General features: G+C 41.4%; 1 long non-coding RNA gene across 1 annotated transcript; it reads left to right on the top strand.

The window, feature by feature from the left end:
• The first annotated feature begins 6,497 nt into the window (after positions 1 to 6,497).
• LOC108840760 (uncharacterized) lies at positions 6,498 to 7,852 on the top strand. The gene is made up of 4 exons (XR_008937697.1): positions 6,498 to 6,764; positions 6,854 to 6,980; positions 7,056 to 7,264; positions 7,394 to 7,852. It is a non-coding gene; the product is annotated as an uncharacterized LOC108840760 (long non-coding RNA).
• The last annotated feature ends 576 nt before the right edge of the window (positions 7,853 to 8,428 follow it).

Here is an 8,428-nt window from a genome sequence, read left to right as displayed (position 1 = left end):
CAGGTCATTGAACATATGATTTATTCTGGTGTTGATGTCGCTTGAGACTTGGTTCAGTGTTTTCCTTGGATCTGCTGTCCTTGGAGCAGTTGGCTCATCATCATTGCAAGACTCTTCATATCATCATGCGGAGCAGTCTGAGCCGGTTGTGCAGCCTGCTGATTAACCGGCTGTTTCTGGTTGTGGAACTGGGCATTCTGAGCTGGGATGAGGACATAGGTTCTCCCTTGATTTACATACCCCCTTTGGTATCCACTGTTCTGACCCTGATTTCCTTGAGCATTTTCTGTGGTACCGTCTGGCTTAGGGTTGTTGAATAGGTGGGGATTGTTCCTCACGTTAGGGTTCGGGTGATAGTTCTTGAACTGCCATCCTTGCCCATTCACATAGCTCACTTCGTGTTTCGAAATGGCAGCATGTCCCAAGAAACTCATTATTCCTTTCACTAAAGTTGGTGGCTGCAAACTCATCATGACCTCAATCTTTACCTTTTCCACCTCAATGCCTTTCTCTGATATCTTATGTCCCACATCTCTGACCATAAAGTGGCATTTCTCCCAGTTCAGCACCAGATGCTTCTCCTCGCATCGCTTCAGAACCATACACAAGTTTGACAAACAGACATGTAAGGAGCTTCCATGGACGCTGAAATCGTCCATGAAAACCTCCATTATGTTTTCGATTAGATCAGTGAAAATCGACATCAGGCAGCGTTGGAAAGTCGCTGGAGCATTGCACGAGCCGAAGGGCATCCTCCTGTATGCGTATGTTTCATATGGACATGTGAACATCGTCTTCTCCTGATCGTCTGGGTGAATGGGAATCTGAAAGAAACCTGAATAACCATCTAAAAAGCAATAGTAAGGGTGGCCAGCCAATCTTTCAAGCATCTGATCAATGAAAGGAAGTGGGAAGTGATATTTGCGAGTCACAACATTCAGTTTACGGAAATCAATGCACATGTGATGACCAGTAACTGTTCTAGTAGGGATCAGTTCATTCTTTTCATTTGTTATAACAGTGATCCCACCTTTCTTAGGCAGTACATGAACATGGCTAACCCACTTACTATCAGAGATCGCATAGATTACACCAGCTTCTAGAAGTTTCATTATCTCTTTCTTTACAACATCTTTTAGATTTGGGTTTAACCTCCTCTGATGTTCTACAAAAGTCATCGATTCATCTTCTAGGTGTATTCTATGCATGCACAGATCAGGTGAAATGCCAGGTATGTCAGCTAGAGAATATCCTAATGCCTTACGATATTTTCTAAGTTCACATAAAAGCAGAGAAGTCTCGGCACTGTTCAGGTCAGCGTTCATAATGACAGGATATGTAGAATTGGGTCCAAGGAATGCATACATGAGTCCCTTGGGAAGAGATTTGAGCTCTACCTTTGGAGCTTTCAGCTTGCTCCATGAGTCATCGGTCTTAGCTGCCGGAACATACGTGTTCTGAGGCGCGGTTGTTCCAGCTGGTTTGCTGAGCTCGCTGTTCTCCCCCAGACTTAGATTTGCCACTATCTTTTTCATACTCCTGGCTGAATCCAGGACCTTGGCATAGGCATCAGCATCAATACTTTCTAAGCTATGATCGGCTTCAGCTCTGACTAAGGCGAGTTGAAGAGGGTCATTGGTGAGAATTTCCTCAATCATCCCCTCATGCGGCTCTAGCGGATTGCTCTCTTTTTGGACAGTGAAGGTTTGTCCATCCAGCATCGGTTTCTTGAGCATCTGATTTATCTCAAACTTCATCACAATATCTCCAAGATGGATATCAATATTCCCTTGTCGGACATCTATGATAGCTCCCACAGTGCATAGAAATGGTCTGCCCAGGATCAGGGGATCCTTTGACTCTTCCTCGAGTTCCAGAACAACGAAATCGACAGGGACAAGTGTGTTCCCAACCAGAAATTGAAGATCTTCAAGGATTGCAACTGGAGACTTCACAGATCGATCAGTAAATACTAGGGACATCCTGGTAGGCTTGAAATCCGTGTATCCAAGGCGCTTAGCCACATAATATGGCATGAGGTTTATGCTTGATCCTAGGTCGACGAGTGATCATGAGAAGACTGTTCTCCCAATATGGACCGAGAGGACAAATTTTCCCGGATCACCCAGTTTCTTGATCCTTTTGTTCTCGAGCACTGCACTGCACTCTTTATAGACGATCATGAACTCGCTGTCATCAGATATCTTCCCAGAGATAAGTCCCTTCACAAAGCTACGCATGGATGGTATCATCTGGACCGCACTCATCAGAGGAAGTCTGACTGTTAGGTCTTCCAGCATCTTCCTGCACTTCATCTGCTCCTTATCCTTACATGTAACCTTAGGTGGAACAGGGTAGGGTACTTTCGGTACATACTGATGAGCGGGGGAAGGTTCTGCAGTCGGTGGAACAGCCCCAGCAAGTCGCTCTGCATCAGTCGGAACAGTCTCAGAAGGTTGTTATGCCTCTTCCTCATCTGTAGGTACAACTTCAGGCGGTTGATCCGACTCTTTCTGCTTCCCTTTCTCAGCCGATGTGAATCTCCTATTGTCCAGATCAGTCAGTTGCTTCCCACTCCTTAGCGCGACTGCATTGCACTCCTTGGGGTTCTTATCTGTTTTTCCAGGGAGAGTTCCTTGCTGTCTCTTCACACTCTCAGCAGTCTGAGCTAGTCATGGGCATTCGGCATGAAACAGAGTGAACCAAACCGACCGAACCGATTTTTTCGGTTATCGGTTTCACTCGGTTTGGGACAGCAAAGCCGATCGGAACCTTTGCAAATATACTTCAGCTCTCGGTGCGGTTCGGTTCGGCGGTTTCAAACCGATCGGTTTCTTCGGTTTCTTCTCTCCATCACACATCCAGTCTCTTTCCTTACGTCTGGTTCATCTGTTCTTCACTTTCTTCTCTGAGTTTAGAAACCATCGCCGTGACTTTGTCGAAACCTAACTAATTTTTTACTAAGCTTTGCAATGAATGGACTTTAAAGTGGACTTGTATATGTTTTCTACGTTTAGATCTATTTTAATTTATTAGTCTGGCCCAAGTTTTTAAATGTCCATTTAAAAGAAAAATATAAAAGCCAATACTCAATTATTCTGACCCAAAAAACACATATAAAACCCTAGAACAAAACTTTGGAGTCCTCTTCCGCCTACTTTTCTATTATTGTATATCTCGTAATAACTATTTCTACAGTGGAACATTTCTTCTCAACACAAAACCCAGAGCATCTTCAGCCTTCAATTCTCTGATTCCTCATCTTCTCACCGTTTTATATCCTTTGTGGTTTCTTTGCTTAAGCTATTTGCTTTTAGGCCATAAAATCGAAGAAAACAAACCGATAAATATGAAAAGTCGGTTCAGTTCGGAACAGATTTTTTAGCGTGTAACCGAACCGAATAAACTGATGTCCGAGCCAAACCGAACCGCAATCTAATTCGGTTTTTTCGGCGATCTTTTATCTAACCCGAACAAACTGATAACCGAACAAACCGAACCGTATAACCCGGATAAGCCGTATGCCCAGGACTAGTCTGAGCAATCTGAATATCCATATGTCTCATATGGCTTGAGACGTTATCGTACTTGGCACTCAGGTCATTGAACATATGATTTATTCTGGTGTTGATGTCGTTTGAGACTTGGTTCAGTGTTTTCCTTGGATCTGCTGTCCTTGGAGCAGTTGGCTCATCATCATTGCAAGACTCTTCATATCATCATGCGGAGCAGTCTGAGCCGGTTGTGCAGCCTGCTGATTAACCGGCTGTTTCTGGTTGTGGAACTGGGCATTCTGAGCTGGGCTGAGGATATAGTTCTCCCTTGATTTCCATATCCCCTTTGGTATCCACTGTTCTGACCCTGATTTCCTTGAACATTTTCTGTGGTACCGTCTGGCTTAGGGTTGTTGAATATGTGGGGATTGTTCCTCACGTTAGGGTTCGGGTGATAGTTCTGAACTGCCATCCTTGCCCATTCACATAGCTCACTTCGTGTTGATCTTCAGCCGACTGATCTGCCTCTGATGTAGCTTCCGCGGTTGCTTTATCCTGAGGGTATTCTTTCATGATGAAGACCTGGTTCTGATTACTCTTAATTAGCTGATCGACCTTGGCAGAGAGCTCATCAATCTTGTTGTTGTCGATGCTGTTCACCTTCTGTGTGCGATCAGTCTCGTGGTTGTTATCAGCTGAGCTTGAGGCCATGTTCTCAATCAGTGCGAAGGCACCTTGAGTGGATTGGGTCATGAAGTCTCCATTACTGGCTGAGTTTAAAGTGTTCATGTACTCCCAACCTACTCCATCGTAGAACACTCTAAGCAGGTAGTCTTCCTCAAAACCGTGATGTGGGCACTCTCTGCGGTAGACGTTGAATCGCTCCCATGCATCGCAGAACGGCTCGTCTACTAGCTGTTTGAAGGTCACGATCTTCTGTCTCAAAGCTGCCGTCTTCGATTTCGTGTAGTGGCTCAAGAAAGAAGATCTGACTTGTTCTCAAGTGGTGAGCGATCCATTGGGTAGGGAATCTAGCCAGCGAGCAGCCTTCCCATCGAGAGAGAAGGAGAACAGGGTACACTTGATGTAATCGGGTGGTACTCCATTCGCTTTAGTGAACCCACACATCTTCTCAAAGTGCTCAATGTGGTCCATCAGTATTCCAGCAGGAAGTCCATTGAAGATCTTTCTTTGCACCAGACTTATCAAGGCTGGCTTGATCTCAAAGTCTTGCCTAGTGCACGGTGGAGGGTTGATGGCAGATCGCGTAGTAGGCAGATTACACAGTAGATTTCTCTGGCCGATCGGAACAACCTCCTCCGGTTGATTATGCTGATTCGCAGCGTTCAGAGCTGCTTGCTCGGCAGCAGCTTGCTGTACTTGGATGGTTTGCTGCATCTGCTGCATCTGCTGTTGCATGAGTGCAAACACAGCAGTGAGATCATCCAAGTGATCACCCATGTTGGTGTTTGTAGGTCTAGGCTGTTGACGGTTCTGTTGTTCCAATCTCGCTAGTTCTTCGTTGGTAAGCTGATGCAATGGTCCTTGTGCGTTGCTCCGAGTATGCCTACTGGTCATGCACCTGGATCATCAGCTGGAACAAAGAAATGCAACCGAAAAATAGAGGTAAAAAATCTGGTCCCGTCGCAACGGTGCCAAAACTTGATACACTGAAAATGAATCCTTACTACTTCCAAGTTAACAGTTGTAATTATAGTACTTTAGATTCAAATCCAGAGGACCAGTCTACACTTTATTTCTATGAGTTTCGAAATCAAGGTAAGAAGAAGATTTGTTTTGGTTTTAAAAGTGACGATATGAAACAAGAAAAACAAGAGATTGATTCAATTTAACAATGAGTTAGCATAGGGTATTTCACTGGGTGCTGAATTGGAGCTAAACAATTATTCAAGCGCGATGAAGTGATTTTTAGAACACGGATCACTCAGCCAGAACACTCCACTGTCGTGGTAGTGATCGCTTTGCAGATCGATCTCACCATCTAATTGCCGTTGAGATGAGAATCGATTGCAAGCCTTAGAGAACAGGTCCGATTAGTTCACTTACTACCCTAATATCTACTTTCGCTAATTAGGGATATTAAGCTCATTCAATACATGTCAAGTTATCTCCTAAGCGGTTAACTAGGTGATGAACTTGGGATCTAACATCAAGTGATCAGATTAATAAAAGCATTAAAAACATTATGAATGAAGAACAGTTATAAATCGCTTATCTATATTTAGCTCATGTCTCAACACCCTAAAAACTCTAGGCGAGCAAGGTGGCTACTCAATAATGATGCAAGAAATCAAAGACATAATTCCTGAAATAAATTGCACAAGAACAGAGTAGAAAACAAAGGGTTCAGATGATCTTTTCTATGAGAGGATGATTTCTTCTCCCTTACAAGTTGCAGATCGCAAAAGCTAAGTGTTCTCTTGTAAAAACTAGCGTAAGAAATAAAATAGGATATATGGCGTTTTTATATGGAGGCGCCAATAGGTGGAAAAAAAGATTAGGGTAACAGGGCTTTAATTCTCGAAATAGGAGTTTCCTAATTCGTCGGGAACAATCTCGGGATCACTTCGTCTGCTTGTTCCGCTTGAGAACAGTCCCAAGACTGTTGAGTGTTCTCCGCAGGATTGCTCCAAAAGGACATCTTCTCTTCATGCACCTTCTCTTCACTCTTCTACCAACTCCAGACCTGTAAAATATCAAAAAGGACTAGACTGACACGAATCAAAGACTTGAATCAAATGAAAACATATATACAATGATGTGGAAAACACCATATATCAGTCGTAGTGAGAGATCTTAAGTAAAAAGTGTTAAAAAACTACCGTTGAACAGCATAAGAATAAATTTTTAAGTATTAGTGTTAGAGCATCATTATCGCCAATTCTTAGGACGTTCCTTATCTTAATTTTAATTAAAAAGAAAATCAAAAACACTTAATAATTGAAGGACGTTCAAGGACGTGTCTTAGTTAAGATACAAAAACAAACGTCCTTACGGACACGTGTGGGCAAGTGAGTGGAGAGAGGAGAAGTGGCTTCGTCCTCTTCGTCTGGTTTCTTCTTTCTCTCTCTCAAAACGAGACCTCTCGCGATCAATTGCAATTTGTTTGGTGCTAGTTTATCAATTTTGATTTGTTTCTGGCCATTGATTCTTCGTTCTGTTTCTTGGATGGGTCAAATCCGTTTTGATTTATTCTGTGGAGACTGGAGAGAGACATGAAGGGGGTTCATCGATACAATTGCAATAGAGGTTAGTTTTACTAATTCTTATGATGCTGTTGCTTCTGTTGATTAAAGAGACTAGCTATGATTTAGTACTCATGGATGTGTGCATGCCAGTTCTGGATGGTTTAAACGCCACAAGACTGATCCGTTCCTATGAAGAATCAGGGAACTCAGAAGCTCTTTATACAACGAGTTTAAAACATCAAAAGGAGCTGTTGGCATCATCCTCGCCAATAAACTTGTAATTAAAGCACACTCTTCTTTCTAATCTTATATTCTTCTGTGTCTCTCTGTTATTAGAACTTTTTTTTTGCAGGTGATGGGAAGAGTTGGATTCAATTTCCCAATCTTTCTGACGTTGATTCACTATGCCGTTGCTTGGAGACTTCTAGCTTTTTTCAAATCTCTCTCACTTCTTCCTATGTCTCCTCCATCAAAAAGCACATCTTTCTCCTCTCTTTTCTCTCTTGGAGCTGTCATGGCCTTTGCTTCTGGTCTCGCCAATACCAGCCTCAAACACAACAGGTTCATTGCTCAAGACTTGCATCAATACCCATAGCTCAAGAATTGACCTTTTGATGGATGTTAAGAGAATGTACTCTGTTTTTGTTTCTTCTCTTCTTATCTCACACTAGAACTTTTGTTTTTATCCAGTGTTGGTTTCTACCAGATGGCTAAGATCGCTGTGACACCAACCATCGTCCTTGCAGAGTTTGTACTCTTCAAGAAAACCATTTCTTCCACAAAGGTTTTTGCTGGATTTGCAATCCTCGTCTCGGCTCTTCTTGATTTTCTTCTCCAATGGTCCGGTGCACTCGCGCTCGGGTTAATCTTTTGGTTCGTTGCTTAGTCTTGAAGTGTATTACTTTGCTTCTGCTTCACTTTTTTGTATTCATCATCTATGATCAGAACAGAAACCACATTTCACATTTCTCAGTACATGTAGCTTTCTTTCTATAATTTTTTGGTAGCCATCACTGCATTCATAATTTTTCATATATATTAGGGTCTGTTGACAAAAACATCTGATTTATCTTAGGATCTCTTTATTACTTGTCATACAAGTTTGTGCAATTTAATTTATTAAGAAACATCTAAAAGTCCTACCAATAATTAACTCTTTTGAGATTTGTCCTTAACCTTGTTTCTTAACACAAAAAAATTTATTAAATAACCTAAAGACTTGCTAAAAAGTCCCACTGATAATGATGCTCTTAGTATTAGTGTTGAAAAAATAATGTTTAAGTAGTATTTAAAACAGTATTGTTTAGTAAATTATCTACAATGATTTAAGAAATATTCAATTCTTCAGGATACTTTAAACCACAAAAATGACAGTTCACCAAATTACGTAAATTTAGAGTAAATGCCAGTCCACTATTTTTTTTTTGGAATTAAGTGATTACATCGTTTTGTAGTAATTCAACAAAGTTATCATCCTTTTCACAAAAGATGTGTTCCGAATGGAAAAAACAGTTCTAGTGGTGCATATCAAACAGATCATGCAAGAGAGATGCATATCAAACGGATCATGCAGAGCAGATCAAGCAGATAAAACAATTAATATAATTTTGAATGATAAAACAATTCAAATAAATAAATTATTTTTTAATAATAAAAATTATAAGAAAATATATCAAAACACATAATACAAAAATATAATACATAAACATACATTATATAGATATA

The sequence above is a fragment of the Raphanus sativus genome, chromosome 2 (genome assembly GCF_000801105.2).
Source record: "Raphanus sativus cultivar WK10039 chromosome 2, ASM80110v3, whole genome shotgun sequence".
NCBI lineage: Eukaryota > Viridiplantae > Streptophyta > Magnoliopsida > Brassicales > Brassicaceae > Raphanus > Raphanus sativus.
This window is presented reverse-complemented; position numbering and strand designations above follow the sequence as displayed.